Below are 25098 nucleotides of genomic sequence, written 5' to 3' on the forward strand. Positions count from 1 at the left end.
TTGGTTTCACTGTATTTCAACATACGCCTGCCACATCTTTATTTCTTTTTTACGCATGTCCACATTTACACATATAACACCACACACTGCGCAGACGTATCCGTAAAACACTTGTTGATAATCCTGGCATTGGTATCTGGAACGGGTATTTGTTGTAAATACACAATTGTACTAACACGACAATAACACAACAACTCACCTATATAAAGAGTGCGCCCTACAACAAGACAAGTTCAGAGGCGCAGGCGCATATCTTAGCATCTTCGCCAGGTCACCAGGCGCATATTCGATCGTGAAGCTGATCGCGAACGCGCGTTCCCGACATCGAATTTCAAAATTGCCGCTTTTAATTATTACCCACACATTTCGCTGGTTAGTGGTTCGCATCAACAGTTATCGATACCAACTATTGGTGACTGAAGTCACGGTCACAATATTGGCCCCCTGCACTCGGTTTTTCTGCATGTTTTTCCGCGCCCCCTCCATTTAAAATTCAAAATAAATAAAGCACTGGAAAAACAATCAAAATTAGTTTTATTAAATATACATAAAATACTATTTTCAGCTGCTTTATTTCTTTTGCAACCTATTAGCGCCTCCAACAAGAATAACAAGTAAAAAAGCTAAAGTCGGGTGTCCCGACTTTGAAATACTCTGTACATATGTTTACAATAATTATAGAAAATAAAAAAATTACGAAAATAAAAAAAAATTCAATGATCGATTTTACCTTTCTCGGTATTCGAACTCACGTAAAGGGTGTACAATTGCACATTTACATAGCAATTGCGTCTGTGTGAGTGTATGTATGCCTATGCGCATCTATTCGTGTCTGTGTAAGCATTTTCGCAGTCAACCAAACAGCAACATCAACAACAGCCGCGGGCAGCGCTTGAGCAGCGCTGCAGCAGCAAATATATTTATGGCTATAACTTCTTGGTAAATCGGTCTATCATAGTGAAATTTGGCATACGGACATGGCACATAATAACCAACTGGGGGTATTTGCAAAATTTTAGTTCGAAATTCCAAGAATTACAGGAGTTAGAGAAAATCGCATTTGCGGGGGAGAGGGGGGAGGGAGGGAAATTCCAAAATATACATTTTCTGCGTATTCACACAAAGCATCTTGGACTAAAATTTGGTGTGCCTAGGTCTTATAGTCTCCGAGATATAGGCGATTATACGAATGGAAAATCGGGAAAACCCCCATAGGGGGGGGAAGTGGGGGGGGGAAATCAAAAAAATAAAACAAACTCGTATAGAATACACACATAACGCATCTTTGTGGAAAATTTGGTGTCTCTATCTCTTATAGTCTCTGAGATCCAGGTGTTCATACGGACGCACAGACGGACAGACAGACAGACATGCCGATCAAGAATGGGGTTTGTGGGGTCTGCCACGCCTCCTTCTGCCTGTTACATTTTCAGCTCCCGCAAACCTAATATACTCTTGTACATTTCATGTACAGAGTATAAAAAGGAGACCAAAAAGGGGCTCAATATCTTACTGCCGGCGTTTAATAATAACAATAAAATAATTTAAAGGAATTTGGAGCTGCCGCAGATTTCATCGCAAATTTCGACGGCAAAGCATTTCTTCGTTGGTGTATCGGCTGCTCGGCATTTTGTTTCTAAAACAAAGTTTGTGGCTGAAATTTATTAGTTTGTCTCAAATTTCAACTGGGATACATATAATTCAGCAACAAACAAAGCAAGAGCTTCTTCTCCTTAAGGCTCGTACGAGAGCATATTATGTCCAGCGACAGCGAGAAGGACAGCGCAAAGCTTTCGGCATCAGTTCCTATTGTCAATCCGTCCTCTCGTCAGCCCAGGTCCAGCCCCTCTTCGACTCCAACGGTTCGAAGTTCTGCTTCGCCCTCACCTTCACCCTCGCAACTGTCAGTAAAGGTGCCCACCATTTCCAAAACCACACCTCCAACTACGAGGGCAGTAGGTCAAAAAGCGTCAGCTAGCAACTAGATGGCTCTAAACAATTTCATTAGCGTTACTGACAACCTTTGTCAGTTCGAGGCTAAACTGGATCCTTCCTCCAGTGCCGAAACGTCAGTGTTCGCTCTTAAGGTCCATTTGGAACAAGCTAAAACCTTGTGGGAAAAGGTGGAACAAGAATGTGAACGCTGCACACGGGCTCTGAATGAGTCAGAGTTCGGCCAGTCAGAACTTGAATTGGTTCAGGCAAAATATGACCACTGCTACTACGGGGCCTACCGGAGGAACATCTGTTACACGCCGGCTTCCTGGATATTGAGGATGCCAGTGTGACTAAAACGCTAGGCATCAGATGGAAGGCAACGACCGACGAGTTCCGCTTCGTCGCCAGCGACTTGGAGTCGAAATCTAGCTTCACAAGACGTGAGGTCCTGTCGCAGATTGCAAAACTGTTCGACCCGGCAGGCTGGTTAGCCCACTTTATTATCCGTTGAAAGATGTTTATGCAGGAGATTTGGCTAAGTGGGATAGGATGGGACGACCCTCTCCCCTCCGAGTTGCTTCAGAAGTGGCACGAATTCCTCCACAGCTATCCATCGCTAGACCAGATTCGAATCCCTAGATGAGTCCATTTCCACCACCAGGGCTCCTTCCAATATCATGGGTTTTGCGACGCATCGCAACGGGCGTATGGAGCTGCCATCCGAGTGGAGTTGCACCGTGAAGTACAAGTGCATCTGCTGGCAGCCAAAACCAGAGTGGCTCCAGTTAAAACGGTGTCCTTACCGCGCCTCGAGTTGTGTGGCGCGGTACTCCTTGCTGATTTGTGCGTAGCGATCCTTCCACACCTTCCACGTAGCAGCACAGTACTGGACAGATTCATCTATCGTCCTTGCATGGTTGCACAAACCGGCATGCAATTTTACCACCTTCGTGGCAAACCGGGTATCTCGGATCGTACAGGCCACGGATGGGAAGGATTGGTTCCATGTGCGTTCCGAGCACAACCCAGCCGACCTCGCAGTCGAGGTGTCTCGCAGCAAGAATTGGTGGATAGCGATTTGTGGTGGCATAGACCAGTTTGGCTCCGGACTCCACGGCAGTATTGGCCCATACAGGAGCAGATCTCTCATGAGGCAGCTCTCGAGCAGAGTCACCTCGCAACTCTGCCAAAGGCTCCGGACTTTTTAGAGCGGTTCTCCGAGTTCGGTAGAGCAATCAGGGTACTGGCGTACGTCCAACGCTTCATCCATCGCTGCCGGAAAGTACCCTCTCCTCCGTCCACAGAACTCAGCCACCGAGAATTGACCAATGCCCAACGTGTTCTAGTGGTCTGCGCCCAGCGAAGGGAATACTGCGCTTTGTCTAATAAAACGAAGATAGCGTCCAGTAGCAGTATCCTAAATCTCAATCCATTCATGGATGACCAAGGGGTCATGCAATCATGTGGCCGACTTTCCGCCTCCGATTCGCTGACCTACGACGAACGCCATCCCAGCTGTACCTTGTCGCGACTCCTGGTACTGTTTTCCCACAGGATTTCACTCCATGGAGGAAATCAGTCTACGGTCAGCCTCATCCGCTCTAAATACTGGATTCCCAGACTACGGAATCTAGTCAAAGACGTAATCCGTTCATGCAAGCGGCTGCAAACCCAACTAATGGGGAGCCTTCCGGCTCCACGGAGTACATTTTCTCCCCCCTTTACCAATACAGGTATCGACTTCGCCGGTCCGTTCCACATCAAAAACTATACAGGTCGAGCCTGCCTAATTACAAAAGGATATGTGTGCGTCTTCGTGTGTTTTAGAACGAAGGCCATACACCTAGAAGTCACATCCGACCTGACCGCGGAAAAGTTTTTGGCAGCATTCGCACGCTTCATGGCCAGACGGCGGTGCCCTAAACAGATTTACTCTGACAACGGCACGACATTCGTTGGAGCATCAAAATCCTTAGAACGGGACTTCCTGGACTCGAATAGTCGAATAGTCGGCACCAAATCGTGTCGTGGCATTTCCTGGCGCCCCTCACATGGGTGGTCTATGGGAGGCCAGCGTAAAAAGCTTTAAATCTTTGTTTTATGAAGCTACGCTTGGCCTCAAGTATACATTCGAAGAAATGTCCACTCTCCTATGCAAGATTGAGGCAGTTCTCACCTCGCGACTAATTTCGCCGATGTCCGAGGACGTGACGGACGTTCAAGCGCTGATTCCAGGTCATTTCCTCACAGGCGGGCCTCTACTTTCTGTTGCCGAACCGGAAATCGCGCCGGACGCCCCGTCCATTATAAACCGGTGACAGCGCATCAAGGCCCTCAATCAGAAATTGTTCCTCCGCTGGAAGGAGGAATATTTAAAAGAGCTGCACAAACGCAGCAAATGGCAGCAGCCACAGGAAGACTTCCAGCCAGGCGCCATGGTCATTGTCAACAACATTCCGGCCAACGAGTGGCGCCTCGGCAGGGTCCAAACGTCTCATCCGGGCAGCGACTGCAAAGTGCGAGGGGTCGACGTCCTCACCGCTCGCGGCGTCATCCGACGGGCCGTGGCAAAACTAGTCCTAGTCCGTCTCACAATACAGCGCGCCACACCACAAGGGATCCGTTGCGAGGAGTCTCCGGCTTCCGCTGCCGGCTTTGCAAATGACGCCAGGAGAAAGGCTTCGCGCTGTGAAGGCAAACCGGTATTGCAGAAATTGTCTGGACCAGGCGCGCTGAAGCTCGTCGCCGATCTCCGTCTCCCAGAATTTCCTCAGGAGACGAAGCCAGCTCTCAGCAACGGCAATCCTTGCCATCCCGGGCATCATCGGCTTCTGGGCGGCCATCTGGTATACGGCAATACTTATTTAGAGGCATCAGCATCCTGCCCACCGCCTTGGTCTACATCGAAAGCCGATCAAAGCGTTCGGAGCACTAGGGTGCTCATCAACGCCTGCGCCCCAACAAGCACCATCGATGCGTCAATGGCTAGGGCACTAGGGCTGGAGCTCACGCACACCGGCAGCGAGCGATACTGCGTCGTTGACGTGGTATCTAAGACGTCAAATCATCGCTGGGCTGTGATTTTGGAGGTGGTTCCCTCTCTGGTTATGCGCTCGCCAGCTCAAGCTGTGGACCACGAAGGCGACCACTTTAAGGACGTGGTTCTGGCCGACGAGGTATGGCACCGCCCGTCCACTATTTGTATTGTACTCGGCGTGGGATTATACCAGAACGTCATTTTCCGTGGGGTCCTATCCGCGCGTGAGGGGTAGCCAGCGGCACTCCAAACCGAGCTAGGCTGGATCATCGCCGGCACCCGCATCTGAGGGCAGATGGCATCATTTCTGCATTCTGCAGGGGGGGCGGATAATGTTTATGCGGCAGCGCGCTGTTAACTACAGCCGAAGCTGGCGCTGCAGCAGCAGTCAATACTAACAGCTGTTAGCGCCTATGTTAGTTAACAGAGCGCTGCCCACGTCGCAGCCTCTCTCCCCAATAGTCGAATTAGTTTGTAAGCGCTTTACTGGGAATTTGTAATTTAGTACAGAAGAAAGAATATACGTGAACACAGTGAAAGATCAAAGTGGAAGTTTCTTTTACTTACGCCGCCATTTTTAACCAAGGAATATCTCAACCGACGCCCCACTCCAATACACTTACGAATGTAAGTACATCTATATATATAAAACAGTTTGTTCTGACTGACTGAATGATTGGTGATCAACGCACAGCCCAAACGGTAAAGGCTAGGAAGCTGAAATTTGGACTCAAGTATCCTTTCATAGTCTAGGTCCCCACTAAGAAGAGATTTTGGAAAACTCGAGCTTCAAAGGGGGAAAACAGGCTCCAACGTTTGTATGAAAAATCTACAGTTTTCATCTGATTACCTTTAGTTTGTATACTCCAATTCCAATTCCAAGAAAAACTGTATACTTGGTTTTTTGATATTTTTTTTGGCGCCTAAAATATGGGAGTTTTCCTGTAAAAAAAATGTTGGGGCACAAAAGCAAACCGCGTCAACAGCCCACACGGTAAAAGCTAGGATGCTGAAATTTGGGCTCAAGTATCCTATCATGGTGTAGATGCGCACTAAGAAGGGATTTTCGAGAAAATTCGAGCTCCAAAGGGGGGAAAACGAGCTCCAAAGTTTGTTTGAAAAATACGCATTTTTCAACCTATCGACTTAAAACTTAGTTTCTAAAATCAATTAAAGGATACAAACAAAACTGCATACTCGGATTTTCGAAATTTGTGTTGGAGCTTGAATTATTGGGGTTTTAATATTTATTCACTATTTCAAATGAAAAGTTTTTGTTATAAATTTAGTCCGATCGATTTAAAATTTGGATAATGTAATCTACGTAACTAAATCTACAACTTTGCATTCAAGGATTTTCAAAATATGCATTTTACAAAAGCAGGCAGAACAATACAAAATATCAAACAGTTGGGGACAACTAAGTATACATATACACACATACAAACAGCTGTTCGTGTAGTTGCGTGCAAACGATTGAAATAGCCAAAGCAACATGTGAGACACTAATGTGTGAATGTCCATACATATGTGCACATCTATGTATGTACATATGTATCTACATATGTATGTATGTACATTCGTCTTGCACTGACAGAGCAAGAAATGTTAATTAATTGAAAATTATATTATATAACATTTTAAAAAGTAATTTTTTCTTTGTTTAGTGCATTTGGCATTAGTGTTTTCATTAATAACTTTATGCAGCAACAACAAATATCAAATAGTTGGGGACATCACATACACACACTCACACACACAACAAGCAACAGTTCGTGTCTATGTGTGCGGTTCTCTACGTACGGTTGAAAAAGTAAAGAGAAACATATGTATGCCTGTGTATGAATATAGCATGTATGTACATTCGTATTAATGTATACATTGGGCAATCGAACACAGTTGTTTGATTGTAAAAAAAAAAATAATGCTCTAAAAACAACAACAACTGCAAGTCATTAGCTCGCTCTTCTTCTTTCGTTTTGACCATTTAATGTTAATTGCAAAGGCAAAACGCCAAAATGTTACAGTTACCGTCGCTAGGCAACGACTGCGTAAGCGATAGTAAAGCAGAAACCGAATAACGGAGCTACGCATATTCTGCTTCGCATTGCGGGCAGATGTATGTATGTATATGATTTGATCTTATTGATGTCAATAAATAATTAGATTTTGTTATTTAAATATTCTGCTTATTGCATTCAAACTTCGATATTTTGATGGTATCGGTGCCAGTGCTTTTTGATCGTGGCTCATCGCTGCACGGCATTGACACGAGTGCCGTGTTTCATATTCCGAGTTTGTGCGTGGCCGTATTGACTCAATATGGCACGAAAAGACTCAAATGTGAATTTAAATTTGGACTCAAGTATCGTTTCATAGTATCCATCATAGTGTAGGAGCACACTAAGAAAGGCTTTTGGAAAATTCTAGCTCCAACGGGGGGAAAACGAGCTTTAAAAAATATTAGTTATAGTGGTCATGTTCGTTTAACGAAATAGTTTGTCAAGAACAAAAATGTAACGGACTACTGAAAAATTTTTTGTCAAGAACAGAAAATGTTCATTTAAATACCTTAAATGCCTTCCTTCCTGCCTTTCACTCCATGGAGGAAATCAGTCTACGGTCAGCCTCATCCGCTCTAAATACTGGATTCCCAGACTACGGAATCTAGTCAAAGACGTAATCCGTTCATGCAAGCGGCTGCAAACCCAACTAATGGGGAGCCTTCCGGCTCCACGGAGTACATTTTCTCCCCCCTTTACCAATACAGGTATCGACTTCGCCGGTCCGTTCCACATCAAAAACTATACAGGTCGAGCCTGCCTAATTACAAAAGGATATGTGTGCGTCTTCGTGTGTTTTAGAACGAAGGCCATACACCTAGAAGTCACATCCGACCTGACCGCGGAAAAGTTTTTGGCAGCATTCGCACGCTTCATGGCCAGACGGCGGTGCCCTAAACAGATTTACTCTGACAACGGCACGACATTCGTTGGAGCATCAAAATCCTTAGAACGGGACTTCCTGGACTCGAATAGTCGAATAGTCGGCACCAAATCGTGTCGTGGCATTTCCTGGCGCCCCTCACACGGGTGGTCTATGGGAGGCCAGCGTAAAAAGCTTTAAATCTTTGTTTTATAAAGCTACGCTTGGCCTCAAGTATACATTCGAAGAAATGTCCACTCTCCTATGCAAGATTGAGGCAGTTCTCAACTCGCGACTAATTTCGCCGATGTCCGAGGACGTGACGGACGTTCAAGCACTGATTCCAGGTCATTTCCTCACAGGCGGGCCTCTACTTTCTGTTGCCGAACCGGAAATCGCGCCGGACGCCCCGTCCATTATAAACCGGTGACAGCGCATCAAGGCCCTCAATCAGAAATTGTTCCTCCGCTGGAAGGAGGAATATTTAAAAGAGCTGCACAAACGCAGCAAATGGCAGCAGCCACAGGAAGACTTCCAGCCAGGCGCCATGGTCATTGTCAACAACATTCCGGCCAACGAGTGGCGCCTCGGCAGGGTCCAAACATCTCATCCGGGCAGCGACTGCAAAGTGCGAGGGGTCGACGTCCTCACCGCTCGCGGCGTCATCCGACGGGCCGTGGCAAAACTAGTCCTAGTCCGTCTCACAATACAGCGCGCCACACCACAAGGGATCCGTTGCGAGGAGTCTCCGGCTTCCGCTGCCGGCTTTGCAAATGACGCCAGGAGAAAGGCTTCGCGCTGTGAAGGCAAACCGGTATTGCAGCAATTGTCTGGCGCATCAATATTCAGGCGGCATTTGCGTGAGCGACGCTTGTTGTCGGCATTGCAGCGCCCGCCACCACACGCTCCTTCATCCAAGGCCCTTCCCAAATTCCCGGACCAGGCGCGCTGAAGCTCGTCGCCGATCTCCGTCTCCCAGAATTTCCTCAGGAGACGAAGCCAGCTCTCAGCAACGGCAATTCTTGCCATCCCGGGCATCATCGGCTTCTGGGCGGCCATCTGGTATACGGCAATACTTATTTAGAGGCATCAGCATCCTGCCCACCGCCTTGGTCTACATCGAAAGCCGATCAAAGCGTTCGGAGCACTAGGGTGCTCATCAACGCCTGCGCCCCAACAAGCACCATCGATGCGTCAATGGCTAGGGCACTAGGGCTGGAGCTCACGCACACCGGCAGCGAGCGATACTGCGTCGTTGACGTGGTATCTAAGACGTCAAATCATCGCTGGGCTGTGATTTTGGAGGTGGTTCCCTCTCTGGTTATGCGCTCGCCAGTTCAAGCTGTGGACCACGAAGGCGACCACTTTAAGGACGTGGTTCTGGCCGACGAGGTATGGCACCGCCCGTCCACTATTTGTATTGTACTCGGCGTGGGATTATACCAGAACGTCATTTTCCGTGGGGTCCTATCCGCGCGTGAGGGGTAGCCAGCGGCACTCCAAACCGAGCTAGGCTGGATCATCGCCGGCACCCGCATCTGAGGGCAGATGGCATCATTTCTGCATTCTGCAGGGGGGGCGGATAATGTTTATGCGACAGCGCGCTGTTAACTACAGCCGAAGCTGGCGCTGCAGCAGCAGTCAATACTAACAGCTGTTAGCGCCTATGTTAGTTAACAGAGCGCTGCCCACGTCGCAGCCTCTCTCCCCAATAGTCGAATTAGTTTGTAAGCGCTTTACTGGGAATTTGTAATTTAGTACAGAAGAAAGAATATACGTGAACACAGTGAAAGATCAAAGTGGAAGTTTCTTTTACTTACGCCGCCATTTTTAACCAAGGAATATCTCAACCGACGCCCCACTCCAATACACTTACGAATGTAAGTACATCTATATATATAAAACAGTTTGTTCTGACTGACTGAATGATTGGTGATCAACGCACAGCCCAAACGGTAAAGGATAGGAAGCTGAAATTTGGACTCAAGTATCCTTTCATAGTCTAGGTCCCCAATAAGAAGAGATTTTGGAAAACTCGAGCTCCAAAGGGGGAAAACAGGCTCCAACGTTTGTATGAAAAATCTACAGTTTTCATCTGATTACCTTTAGTTTGTATACTCCAATTCCAATTCCAAGAAAAACTGTATACTTGGTTTTTTGATATTTTTTTTGGGGCCTAAAATATGGGAGTTTTCCTGTAAAAAAAATGTTGGGGCACAAAAGCAAACCGCGTCAACAGCCCACACGGTAAAAGCTAGGAGGCTGAAATTTGGGCTCAAGTATCCTATCATGGTGTAGATGAGCACTAAGAAGGGATTTTGGAAAATTCGAGCTCCAAAGGGGGGAAAACGAGCTCCAAAGTTTGTTTGAAAAATCCGCATTTTTCAACCTATCGACTTAAAACTTAGTTTCTAAAATCAATTAAAGGATACAAACAAAACTGCATACTCGAAATTTGTGTTGGAGCTTGAATTATTGGGGTTTTAATATTTATTCACTATTTCAAATGAAAAGTTTTTGTTATAAATTTAGTCCGATCGATTTAAAATTTGGATAATGTAATCTACGTAACTAAATCTACAACTTTGCATTCAAGGATTTTCAAAATATGCATTTTACAAAAGCAGGCAGAACAATACAAAATATCAAACAGTTGGGGACAACTAAGTATACATATACACACATACAAACAGCTGTTCGTGTAGTTGCGTGCAAACGATTGAAATAGCCAAAGCAACATGTGAGACACTAATGTGTGAATGTCCATACATATGTGCACATCTATGTATGTACATATGTATCTACATATGTATGTATGTACATTCGTCTTGCACTGACAGAGCAAGAAATGTTAATTAATTGAAAATTATATTATATAACATTTTAAAAAGTAATTTTTTCTTTGTTTAGTGCATTTGGCATTAGTGTTTTCATTAATAACTTTATGCAGCAACAACAAATATCAAATAGTTGGGGACATCACATACACACACTCACACACACAACAAGCAACAGTTCGTGTCTATGTGTGCGGTTCTCTACGTACGGTTGAAAAAGTAAAGAGAAACATATGTATGTATGCCTGTGTACATGTATGTACATTCGTATTAATGTATACATTGGGCAATCGAACACAGTTGTTTGATTGTAAAAAAAAAATAATGCTCTAAAAACAACAACAACTGCAAGTCATTAGCTCGCTCTTCTTCTTTCGTTTTGACCATTTAATGTTAATTGCAAAGGCAAAACGCCAAAATGTTACAGTTACCGTCGCTAGGCAACGACTGCGTAAGCGATAGTAAAGCAGAAACCGAATAACGGAGCTACGCATATTCTGCTTCGCATTGCGGGCAGATGTATGTATGTATATGATTTGATCTTATTGATGTCAATAAATAATTAGATTTTGTTATTTAAATATTCTGCTTATTGCATTAAAACTTCGATATTTTGATGGTATCGGTGCCAGTGCTTTTTGATCGTGGCTCATCGCTGCACGGCATTGACACGAGTGCCGTGTTTCATATTCCGAGTTTGTGCGTGGCCGTATTGACTCAATATGGCACGAAAAGACTCAAATGTGAATTTAAATTTGGACTCAAGTATCGTTTCATAGTATCCATCATAGTGTAGGAGCACACTAAGAAAGGCTTTTGGAAAATTCTAGCTCCAACGGGGGGAAAACGAGCTTTAAAAAATATTAGTTATAGTGGTCATGTTCGTTTAACGAAATAGTTTGTCAAGAACAAAAATGTAACGGACTACTGAACAATTTTTTGTCAAGAACAGAAAATGTTCATTTAAATACCTTAAATGCCTTCCTTCCTGCCTTTCACTCCATGGAGGAAATCAGTCTACGGTCAGCCTCATCCGCTCTAAATACTGGATTCCCAGACTACGGAATCTAGTCAAAGACGTAATCCGTTCATGCAAGCGGCTGCAAACCCAACTAATGGGGAGCCTTCCGGCTCCACGGAGTACATTTTCTCCCCCCTTTACCAATACAGGTATCGACTTCGCCGGTCCGTTCCACATCAAAAACTATACAGGTCGAGCCTGCCTAATTACAAAAGGATATGTGTGCGTCTTCGTGTGTTTTAGAACGAAGGCCATACACCTAGAAGTCACATCCGACCTGACCGCGGAAAAGTTTTTGGCAGCATTCGCACGCTTCATGGCCAGACGGCGGTGCCCTAAACAGATTTACTCTGACAACGGCACGACATTCGTTGGAGCATCAAAATCCTTAGAACGGGACTTCCTGGACTCGAATAGTCGAATAGTCGGCACCAAATCGTGTCGTGGCATTTCCTGGCGCCCCTCACATGGGTGGTCTATGGGAGGCCAGCGTAAAAAGCTTTAAATCTTTGTTTTATAAAGCTACGCTTGGCCTCAAGTATACATTCGAAGAAATGTCCACTCTCCTATGCAAGATTGAGGCAGTTCTCAACTCGCGACTAATTTCGCCGATGTCCGAGGACGTGACGGACGTTCAAGCGCTGATTCCAGGTCATTTCCTCACAGGCGGGCCTCTACTTTCTGTTGCCGAACCGGAAATCGCGCCGGACGCCCCGTCCATTATAAACCGGTGACAGCGCATCAAGGCCCTCAATCAGAAATTGTTCCTCCGCTGGAAGGAGGAATATTTAAAAGAGCTGCACAAACGCAGCAAATGGCAGCAGCCACAGGAAGACTTCCAGCCAGGCGCCATGGTCATTGTCAACAACATTCCGGCCAACGAGTGGCGCCTCGGCAGGGTCCAAACATCTCATCCGGGCAGCGACTGCAAAGTGCGAGGGGTCGACGTCCTCACCGCTCGCGGCGTCATCCGACGGGCCGTGGCAAAACTAGTCCTAGTCCGTCTCACAATACAGCGCGCCACACCACAAGGGATCCGTTGCGAGGAGTCTCCGGCTTCCGCTGCCGGCTTTGCAAATGACGCCAGGAGAAAGGCTTCGCGCTGTGAAGGCAAACCGGTATTGCAGCAATTGTCTGGCGCATCAATATTCAGGCGGCATTTGCGTGAGCGACGCTTGTTGTCGGCATTGCAGCGCCCGCCACCACACGCTCCTTCATCCAAGGCCCTTCCCAAATTCCCGGACCAGGCGCGCTGAAGCTCGTCGCCGATCTCCGTCTCCCAGAATTTCCTCAGGAGACGAAGCCAGCTCTCAGCAACGGCAATTCTTGCCATCCCGGGCATCATCGGCTTCTGGGCGGCCATCTGGTATACGGCAATACTTATTTAGAGGCATCAGCATCCTGCCCACCGCCTTGGTCTACATCGAAAGCCGATCAAAGCGTTCGGAGCACTAGGGTGCTCATCAACGCCTGCGCCCCAACAAGCACCATCGATGCGTCAATGGCTAGGGCACTAGGGCTGGAGCTCACGCACACCGGCAGCGAGCGATACTGCGTCGTTGACGTGGTATCTAAGACGTCAAATCATCGCTGGGCTGTGATTTTGGAGGTGGTTCCCTCTCTGGTTATGCGCTCGCCAGCTCAAGCTGTGGACCACGAAGGCGACCACTTTAAGGACGTGGTTCTGGCCGACGAGGTATGGCACCGCCCGTCCACTATTTGTATTGTACTCGGCGTGGGATTATACCAGAACGTCATTCTCCCTGGGGTCCTATCCGCGCGTGAGGGGTATCCAGCGGCACTCCAAACCGAGCTAGGCTGGATCATCGCCGGCACCCGCATCTGAGGGCAGATGGCATCATTTCTGCATTCTGCAGGGGGGGCGGATAATGTTTATGCGGCAGCGCGCTGTTAACTACAGCCGAAGCTGGCGCTGCAGCAGCAGTCAATACTAACAGCTGTTAGCGCCTATGTTAGTTAACAGAGCGCTGCCCACGTCGCAGCCTCTCTCCCCAATAGTCGAATTAGTTTGTAAGCGCTTTACTGGGAATTTGTAATTTAGTACAGAAGAAAGAATATACGTGAACACAGTGAAAGATCAAAGTGGAAGTTTCTTTTACTTACGCCGCCATTTTTAACCAAGGAATATCTCAACCGACGCCCCACTCCAATACACTTACGAATGTAAGTACATCTATATATATAAAACAATCTGTCCTGACTGACTGAATGATTGGTGATCAACGCACAGCCCAAACGGTAAAGGCTAGGAAGCTGAAATTTGGACTCAAGTATCCTTTCATAGTCTAGGTCCCCAATAAGAAGAGATTTTGGAAAACTCGAGCTCCAAAGGGGGAAAACAGGCTCCAACGTTTGTATGAAAAATCTACAGTTTTCATCTGATTACCTTTAGTTTGTATACTCCAATTCCAATTCCAAGAAAAACTGTATACTTGGTTTTTTGATATTTTTTTTGGGGCCTAAAATATGGGAGTTTTCCTGTAAAAAAAATGTTGGGGCACAAAAGCAAACCGCGTCAACAGCCCACACGGTAAAAGCTAGGATGCTGAAATTTGGGCTCAAGTATCCCATCATGGTGTAGATGAGCACTAAGAAGGGATTTTCGAGAAAATTCGAGCTCCAAAGGGGGGAAAACGAGCTCCAAAGTTTGTTTGAAAAATACGCATTTTTCAACCTATCGACTTAAAACTTAGTTTCTAAAATAAATTAAAGAATACAAACAAAACTGCATACTTAGATTTTCGAAATTTGTGTTGGAGCTTGAATTATTGGGGTTTTCTTGGGGCACAAAAGGAAACCGCGTCAACAGCCCACACGGTAAAAGCTAGGATGCTGAAATTTGGGCTCAAGTATCCTATCATGGTGTAGATGAGCACTAAGAAGGGATTTTGGAAAATTCGAGCTCCAAAGGGGGAAAACAGGCTCCAACGTTTGTTTGAAAAATCCGCATTTTTCAACTGATCCACTTAAAACTTAGTTTCTAAAATCAATTAAAGAATACAAACAAAACTGCATACTTAGATTTTCGAAATTTGTGTTGGAGCTTGAATTATTGGGGTTTTCTTGGGGCACAAAAGGAAACCGCGTCAACAGCCCACACGGTAAAAGCTAGGATGCTGAAATTTGGGCTCAAGTATCCTATCATGGTGTAGATGCGCACTAAGAAGGGATTTTCGAGAAAATTCGAGCTCCAAAGGGGGGAAAACGAGCTCCAAAGTTTGTTTGAAAAATACGCATTTTTCAACCTATCGACTTAAAACTTAGTTTCTAAAATCAATTAAAGGATACAAACAAAACTGCATACTCGGATTTTCGAAATTTGTGTTGGAGCTTGAATTATTGGGGTTTTAATATTTATTCACTATTTCAAATGAAAAGTTTTTGTTATAAATTTAGTCCGATCGATTTAAAATTTGGATAATGTAATCTACGTAACTAAATCTACAACTTTGCATTCAAGGATTTTCAAAATATGCATTTTACAAAAGCAGGCAGAACAATACAAAATATCAAACAGTTGGGGACAACTAAGTATACATATACACACATACAAACAGCTGTTCGTGTAGTTGCGTGCAAACGATTGAAATAGCCAAAGCAACATGTGAGACACTAATGTGTGAATGTCCATACATATGTGCACATCTATGTATGTACATATGTATCTACATATGTATGTATGTACATTCGTCTTGCACTGACAGAGCAAGAAATGTTAATTAATTGAAAATTATATAATATAACATTTTTAAAAGTAATTTTGTCTTTGTTTAGTGCATTTGGCATTAGGGTTTTCATTAATAGCAGCAACAACAAATATCAAATAGTTGGGGACATCACATACACACACTCACACACACAACAAGCAACAGTTCGTGTCTATGTGTGCGGTTCTCTACGTACGGTTGAAAAAGTAAAGAGAAACATATGTATGTATGCCTGTGTATGAATATAGCATGTATGTACATTCGTATTAATGTATACATTGGGCAATCGAACACAGTTGTTTGATTGTAAAAAAAAAATAATGCTCTAAAAACAACAACAACTGCAAGTCATTAGCTCGCTCTTCTTCTTTCGTTTTGACCATTTAATGTTAACTGCAAAGGCAAAACGCCAAAATGTTACAGTTACCGTCGCTAGGCAACGACTGCGTAAGCGATAGTAAAGCAGAAACCGAATAACGGAGCTACGCATATTCTGCTTCGCATTGCGGGCAGATGTATGTATGTATATGATTTGATCTTATTGATGTCAATAAATAATTAGATTTTGTTATTTAAATATTCTGCTTATTGCATTCAAACTTCGATATTTTGATGGTATCGGTGCCAGTGCTTTTTGATCGTGGCTCATCGCTGCACGGCATTGACACGAGTGCCGTGTTTCATATTCCGAGTTTGTGCGTGGCCGTATTGACTCAATATGGCACGAAAAGACTCAAATGTGAATTTAAATTTGGACTCAAGTATCGTTTCATAGTATCCATCATAGTGTAGGAGCACACTAAGAAAGGCTTTTGGAAAATTCTAGCTCCAACGGGGGGAAAACGAGCTTTAAAAAATATTAGTTATAGTGGTCATGTTCGTTTAACGAAATAGTTTGTCAAGAACAAAAATGTAACGGACTACTGAACAATTTTTTGTCAAGAACAGAAAATGTTCATTTAAATACCTTAAATGCCTTCCTTCCTGCCTTTCACTCCATGGAGGAAATCAGTCTACGGTCAGCCTCATCCGCTCTAAATACTGGATTCCCAGACTACGGAATCTAGTCAAAGACGTAATCCGTTCATGCAAGCGGCTGCAAACCCAACTAATGGGGAGCCTTCCGGCTCCACGGAGTACATTTTCTCCCCCCTTTACCAATACAGGTATCGACTTCGCCGGTCCGTTCCACATCAAAAACTATACAGGTCGAGCCTGCCTAATTACAAAAGGATATGTGTGCGTCTTCGTGTGTTTTAGAACGAAGGCCATACACCTAGAAGTCACATCCGACCTGACCGCGGAAAAGTTTTTGGCAGCATTCGCACGCTTCATGGCCAGACGGCGGTGCCCTAAACAGATTTACTCTGACAACGGCACGACATTCGTTGGAGCATCAAAATCCTTAGAACGGGACTTCCTGGACTCGAATAGTCGAATAGTCGGCACCAAATCGTGTCGTGGCATTTCCTGGCGCCCCTCACATGGGTGGTCTATGGGAGGCCAGCGTAAAAAGCTTTAAATCTTTGTTTTATAAAGCTACGCTTGGCCTCAAGTATACATTCGAAGAAATGTCCACTCTCCTATGCAAGATTGAGGCAGTTCTCAACTCGCGACTAATTTCGCCGATGTCCGAGGACGTGACGGACATTCAAGCGCTGATTCCAGGTCATTTCCTCACAGGCGGGCCTCTACTTTCTGTTGCCGAACCGGAAATCGCGCCGGACGCCCCGTCCATTATAAACCGGTGACAGCGCATCAAGGCCCTCAATCAGAAATTGTTCCTCCGCTGGAAGGAGGAATATTTAAAAGAGCTGCACAAACGCAGCAAATGGCAGCAGCCACAGGAAGACTTCCAGCCAGGCGCCATGGTCATTGTCAACAACATTCCGGCCAACGAGTGGCGCCTCGGCAGGGTCCAAACATCTCATCCGGGCAGCGACTGCAAAGTGCGAGAGGTCGACGTCCTCACCGCTCGTGGCGTCATCCGACGGGCCGTGGCAAAACTAGTCCTAGTCCGTCTCACAATACAGCGCGCCACACCACAAGGGATCCGTTGCGAGGATTCTCCGGCTTCCGCTGCCGGCTTTGCAAATGACGCCAGGAGAAAGGCTTCGCGCTGTGAAGGCAAACCGGTATTGCAGCAATTGTCTGGCGCATCAATATTCAGGCGGCATTTGCGTGAGCGACGCTTGTTGTCGGCATTGCAGCGCCCGCCACCACACGCTCCTTCATCCAAGGCCCTTCCCAAATTCCCGGACCAGGCGCGCTGAAGCTCGTCGCCGATCTCCGTCTCCCAGAATTTCCTCAGGAGACGAAGCCAGCTCTCAGCAACGGCAATTCTTGCCATCCCGGGCATCATCGGCTTCTGGGCGGCCATCTGGTATACGGCAATACTTATTTAGAGGCATCAGCATCCTGCCCACCGCCTTGGTCTACATCGAAAGCCGATCAAAGCGTTCGGAGCACTAGGGTGCTCATCAACGCCTGCGCCCCAACAAGCACCATCGATGCGTCAATGGCTAGGGCACTAGGGCTGGAGCTCACGCACACCGGCAGCGAGCGATACTGCGTCGTTGACGTGGTATCTAAGACGTCAAATCATCGCTGGGCTGTGATTTTGGAGGTGGTTCCCTCTCTGGTTATGCGCTCGCCAGCTCAAGCTGTGGACCACGAAGGCGACCACTTTAAGGACGTGGTTCTGGCCGACGAGGTATGGCACCGCCCGTCCACTATTTGTATTGTACTCGGCGTGGGATTATACCAGAACGTCATTCTCCCTGGGGTCCTATCCGCGCGTGAGGGGTATCCAGCGGCACTCCAAACCGAGCTAGGCTGGATCATCGCCGGCACCCGCATCTGAGGGCAGATGGCATCATTTCTGCATTCTGCAGGGGGGGCGGATAATGTTTATGCGGCAGCGCGCTGTTAACTACAGCCGAAGCTGGCGCTGCAGCAGCAGTCAATACTAACAGCTGTTAGCGCCTATGTTAGTTAACAGAGCGCTGCCCACGTCGCAGCCTCTCTCCCCAATAGTCGAATTAGTTTGTAAGCGCTTTACTGGGAATTTGTAATTTAGTACAGAAGAAAGAATATACGTGAACACAGTGAAAGATCAAAGTGGAAGTTTCTTTTACTTACGCCGCCATTTTTAACCAAGGAATATCTCAACCGACGCCCCACTCCAATACACTTACGAATGTAAGTACATCTATATATATAAAACAATCTGTCCTGACTGACTGAATGATTGGTGATCAACGCACAGCCCAAACGGTAAAGGCTAGGAAGCTGAAATTTGGACTCAAGTATCCTTTCATAGTCTAGGTCCCCAATAAGAAGAGATTTTGGAAAACTCGAGCTCCAAAGGGGGAAAACAGGCTCCAACGTTTGTATGAAAAATCTACAGTTTTCATCTGATTACCTTTAGTTTGTATACTCCAATTCCAATTCCAAGAAAAACTGTATACTTGGTTTTTTGATATTTTTTTTGGGGCCTAAAATATGGGAGTTTTCCTGTAAAAAAAATGTTGGGGCACAAAAGCAAACCGCGTCAACAGCCCACACGGTAAAAGCTAGGATGCTGAAATTTGGGCTCAAGTATCCTATCATGGTGTAGATGAGCACTAAGAAGGGATTTTGGAAAATTCGAGCTCCAAAGGGGGGAAAACGAGCTCCAAAGTTTGTTTGAAAAATCCGCATTTTTTAGCCGATCAACATAAAACTTGGTTTCTGAAATCAATAAAAGAATACAAAGAAAACCGCATACTTAGATTTTCGAAATTTGTGTTGGAGCTTGAATTATTGGGGTTTTAATATTTATTCACTATTTCAAATGAAAAGTTTTTGTTATAAATTTAGTCCGATCGATTTAAAATTTGGATAATGTAATCTACGTAACTAAATCTACAACTTTGCATTCAAGGATTTTCAAAATATGCATTTTACAAAAGCAGGCAGAACAATACAAAATATCAAACAGTTGGGGACAACTAAGTATACATATACACACATACAAACAGCTGTTCGTGTAGTTGCGTGCAAACGATTGAAATAGCCAAAGCAACATGTGAGACACTAATGTGTGAATGTCCATACATATGTGCACATCTATGTATGTACATATGTATCTACATATGTATGTATGTACATTCGTCTTGCACTGACAGAGCAAGAAATGTTAATTAATTGAAAATTATATTATATAACATTTTAAAAAGTAATTTTTTCTTTGTTTAGTGCATTTGGCATTAGTGTTTTCATTAATAACTTTATGCAGCAACAACAAATATCAAATAGTTGGGGACATCACATACACACACTCACACACACAACAAGCAACAGTTCGTGTCTATGTGTGCGGTTCTCTACGTACGGTTGAAAAAGTAAAGAGAAACATATGTATGCCTGTGTATGAATATAGCATGTATGTACATTCGTATTAATGTATACATTGGGCAATCGAACACAGTTGTTTGATTGTAAAAAAAAAATAATGCTCTAAAAACAACAACAACTGCAAGTCATTAGCTCGCTCTTCTTCTTTCGTTTTGACCATTTAATGTTAATTGCAAAGGCAAAACGCCAAAATGTTACAGTTACCGTCGCTAGGCAACGACTGCGTAAGCGATAGTAAAGCAGAAACCGAATAACGGAGCTACGCATATTCTGCTTCGCATTGCGGGCAGATGTATGTATGTATATGATTTGATCTTATTGATGTCAATAAATAATTAGATTTTGTTATTTAAATATTCTGCTTATTGCATTCAAACTTCGATATTTTGATGGTATCGGTGCCAGTGCTTTTTGATCGTGGCTCATCGCTGCACGGCATTGACACGAGTGCCGTGTTTCATATTCCGAGTTTGTGCGTGGCCGTATTGACTCAATATGGCACGAAAAGACTCAAATGTGAATTTAAATTTGGACTCAAGTATCGTTTCATAGTATCCATCATAGTGTAGGAGCACACTAAGAAAGGCTTTTGGAAAATTCTAGCTCCAACGGGGGGAAAACGAGCTTTAAAAAATATTAGTTATAGTGGTCATGTTCGTTTAACGAAATAGTTTGTCAAGAACAAAAATGTAACGGACTACTGAACAATTTTTTGTCAAGAACAGAAAATGTTCATTTAAATACCTTAAATGCCTTCCTTCCTGCCTTTCACTCCATGGAGGAAATCAGTCTACGGTCAGCCTCATCCGCTCTAAATACTGGATTCCCAGACTACGGAATCTAGTCAAAGACGTAATCCGTTCATGCAAGCGGCTGCAAACCCAACTAATGGGGAGCCTTCCGGCTCCACGGAGTACATTTTCTCCCCCCTTTATCAATACAGGTATCGACTTCGCCGGTCCGTTCCACATCAAAAACTATACAGGTCGAGCCTGCCTAATTACAAAAGGATATGTGTGCGTCTTCGTGTGTTTTAGAACGAAGGCCATACACCTAGAAGTCACATCCGACCTGACCGCGGAAAAGTTTTTGGCAGCATTCGCACGCTTCGTGGCCAGACGGCGGTGCCCTAAACAGATTTACTCTGACAACGGCACGACATTCGTTGGAGCATCAAAATCCTTAGAACGGAACTTCCTGGACTCGAATAGTCGAATAGTCGGCACCAAATCGTGTCGTGGCATTTCCTGGCGCCCCTCACATGGGTGGTCTATGGGAGGCCAGCGTAAAAAGCTTTAAATCTTTGTTTTATAAAGCTACGCTTGGCCTCAAGTATACATTCGAAGAAATGTCCACTCTCCTATGCAAGATTGAGGCAGTTCTCACCTCGCGACTAATTTCGCCGATGTCCGAGGACGTGACGGACGTTCAAGCGCTGATTCCAGGTCATTTCCTCACAGGCGGGCCTCTACTTTCTGTTGCCGAACCGGAAATCGCGCAGGACGCCCCGTCCATTATAAACCGGTGACAGCGCATCAAGGCCCTCAATCAGAAATTGTTCCTCCGCTGGAAGGAGGAATATTTAAAAGAGCTGCACAAACGCAGCAAATGGCAGCAGCCACAGGAAGACTTCCAGCCAGGCGCCATGGTCATTGTCAACAACATTCCGGCCAACGAGTGGCGCCTCGGCAGGGTCCAAACGTCTCATCCGGGCAGCGACTGCAAAGTGCGAGGGGTCGACGTCCTCACCGCTCGCGGCGTCATCCGACGGGCCGTGGCAAAACTAGTCCTAGTCCGTCTCACAATACAGCGCGCCACACCACAAGGGATCCGTTGCGAGGAGTCTCCGGCTTCCGCTGCCGGCTTTGCAAATGACGCCAGGAGAAAGGCTTCGCGCTGTGAAGGCAAACCGGTATTGCAGCAATTGTCTGGCGCATCAATATTCAGGCGGCATTTGCGTGAGCGACGCTTGTTGTCGGCATTGCAGCGCCCGCCACCACACGCTCCTTCATCCAAGGCCCTTCCCAAATTCCCGGACCAGGCGCGCTGAAGCTCGTCGCCGATCTCCGTCTCCCAGAATTTCCTCAGGAGACGAAGCCAGCTCTCAGCAACGGCAATTCTTGCCATCCCGGGCATCATCGGCTTCTGGGCGGCCATCTGGTATACGGCAATACTTATTTAGAGGCATCAGCATCCTGCCCACCGCCTTGGTCTACATCGAAAGCCGATCAAAGCGTTCGGAGCACTAGGGTGCTCATCAACGCCTGCGCCCCAACAAGCACCATCGATGCGTCAATGGCTAGGGCACTAGGGCTGGAGCTCACGCACACCGGCAGCGAGCGATACTGCGTCGTTGACGTGGTATCTAAGACGTCAAATCATCGCTGGGCTGTGATTTTGGAGGTGGTTCCCTCTCTGGTTATGCGCTCGCCAGCTCAAGCTGTGGACCACGAAGGCGACCACTTTAAGGACGTGGTTCTGGCCGACGAGGTATGGCACCGCCCGTCCACTATTTGTATTGTACTCGGCGTGGGATTATACCAGAACGTCATTCTCCCTGGGGTCCTATCCGCGCGTGAGGGGTATCCAGCGGCACTCCAAACCGAGCTAGGCTGGATCATCGCCGGCACCCGCATCTGAGGGCAGATGGCATCATTTCTGCATTCTGCAGGGGGGGCGGATAATGTTTATGCGGCAGCGCGCTGTTAACTACAGCCGAAGCTGGCGCTGCAGCAGCAGTCAATACTAACAGCTGTTAGCGCCTATGTTAGTTAACAGAGCGCTGCCCACGTCGCAGCCTCTCTCCCCAATAGTCGAATTAGTTTGTAAGCGCTTTACTGGGAATTTGTAATTTAGTACAGAAGAAAGAATATACGTGAACACAGTGAAAGATCAAAGTGGAAGTTTCTTTTACTTACGCCGCCATTTTTAACCAAGGAATATCTCAAGCGACGCCCCACTCCAATACACTTACGAATGTAAGTACATCTATATATATAAAACAATCTGTCCTGACTGACTGAATGATTGGTGATCAACGCACAGCCCAAACGGTAAAGGCTAGGAAGCTGAAATTTGGACTCAAGTATCCTTTCATAGTCTAGGTCCCCAATAAGAAGAGATTTTGGAAAATTCGAGCTCCAAAGGGGGGAAAACGAGCTCCAAAGTTTGTTTGAAAAATCCGCATTTTTTAGCCGATCAACATAAAACTTGGTTTCTGAAATCAATAAAAGAATACAAAGAAAACCGCATACTTAGATTTTCGAAATTTGTGTTGGAGCTTGAATTATTGGGGTTTTAATATTTATTCACTATTTCAAATGAAAAGTTTTTGTTATAAATTTAGTCCGAACGATTTAAAATTTGGATAATGTAATCTACGTAACTAAATCTACAACTTTGCATTCAAGGATTTTCAAAATATGCATTTTACAAAAGCAGGCAGAACAATACAAAATATCAAACAGTTGGGGACAACTAAGTATACATATACACACATACAAACAGCTGTTCGTGTAGTTGCGTGCAAACGATTGAAATAGCCAAAGCAACATGTGAGACACTAATGTGTGAATGTCCATACATATGTGCACATCTATGTATGTACATATGTATCTACATATGTATGTATGTACATTCGTCTTGCACTGACAGAGCAAGAAATGTTAATTAATTGAAAATTATATTATATAACATTTTAAAAAGAAATTTTTTCTTTGTTTAGTGCATTTGGCATTAGTGTTTTCATTAATAACTTTATGCAGCAACAACAAATATCAAATAGTTGGGGACATCACATACACACACTCACACACACAACAAGCAACAGTTCGTGTCTATGTGTGCGGTTCTCTACGTACGGTTGAAAAAGTAAAGAGAAACATATGTATGTATGTCTGTGTATGAATATAGCATGTATGTACATTCGTATTAATGTATACATTGGGCAATCGAACACAGTTGTTTGATTGTAAAAAAAAAATAATGCTCTAAAAACAACAACAACTGCAAGTCATTAGCTCGCTCTTCTTCTTTCGTTTTGACCATTTAATGTTAATTGCAAAGGCAAAACGCCAAAATGTTACAGTTACCGTCGCTAGGCAACGACTGCGTAAGCGATAGTAAAGCAGAAACCGAATAACGGAGCTACGCATATTCTGCTTCGCATTGCGGGCAGATGTATGTATGTATATGATTTGATCTTATTGATGTCAATAAATAATTAGATTTTGTTATTTAAATATTCTGCTTATTGCATTCAAACTTCGATATTTTGATGGTATCGGTGCCAGTGCTTTTTGATCGTGGCTCATCGCTGCACGGCATTGACACGAGTGCCGTGTTTCATATTCCGAGTTTGTGCGTGGCCGTATTGACTCAATATGGCACGAAAAGACTCAAATGTGAATTTAAATTTGGACTCAAGTATCGTTTCATAGTATCCATCATAGTGTAGGAGCACACTAAGAAAGGCTTTTGGAAAATTCTAGCTCCAACGGGGGGAAAACGAGCTTTAAAAAATATTAGTTATAGTGGTCATGTTCGTTTAACGAAATAGTTTGCCAAGAACAAAAATGTAACGGACTACTGAACAATTTTTTGTCAAGAACAGAAAATGTTCATTTAAATACCTTAAATGCCTTCCTTCCTGCCTTTCACTCCATGGAGGAAATCAGTCTACGGTCAGCCTCATCCGCTCTAAATACTGGATTCCCAGACTACGGAATCTAGTCAAAGACGTAATCCGTTCATGCAAGCGGCTGCAAACCCAACTAATGGGGAGCCTTCCGGCTCCACGGAGTACATTTTCTCCCCCCTTTACCAATACAGGTATCGACTTCGCCGGTCCGTTCCACATCAAAAACTATACAGGTCGAGCCTGCCTAATTACAAAAGGATATGTGTGCGTCTTCGTGTGTTTTAGAACGAAGGCCATACACCTAGAAGTCACATCCGACCTGACCGCGGAAAAGTTTTTGGCAGCATTCGCACGCTTCGTGGCCAGACGGCGGTGCCCTAAACAGATTTACTCTGACAACGGCACGACATTCGTTGGAGCATCAAAATCCTTAGAACGGAACTTCCTGGACTCGAATAGTCGATTAGTCGGCACCAAATCGTGTCGTGGCATTTCCTGGCGCCCCTCACATGGGTGGTCTATGGGAGGCCAGCGTAAAAAGCTTTAAATCTTTGTTTTATAAAGCTACGCTTGGC

The 25098-nt window shown here is 45.2% G+C and overlaps 1 long non-coding RNA gene across 1 annotated transcript; it reads right to left on the bottom strand.

Annotated features, from left to right (window-relative positions):
• LOC115629417 lies at window positions 1-292 on the bottom strand. The gene is made up of 2 exons (XR_003995905.1): window positions 200-292; window positions 1-136 (listed from the first exon to the last, which is right to left on the bottom strand). It is a non-coding gene; the product is annotated as an uncharacterized LOC115629417 (long non-coding RNA).
• Window positions 293-25098: the final 24806 nt, after the last annotated feature.

This window comes from Scaptodrosophila lebanonensis, unplaced genomic scaffold (genome assembly GCF_003285725.1).
Source record: "Scaptodrosophila lebanonensis strain 11010-0011.00,11010-0021.00 unplaced genomic scaffold, SlebRS2 tig00000145-arrow-arrow-pilon, whole genome shotgun sequence".
In the NCBI taxonomy this organism is placed as follows: Eukaryota; Metazoa; Arthropoda; class Insecta; order Diptera; family Drosophilidae; genus Scaptodrosophila; species Scaptodrosophila lebanonensis.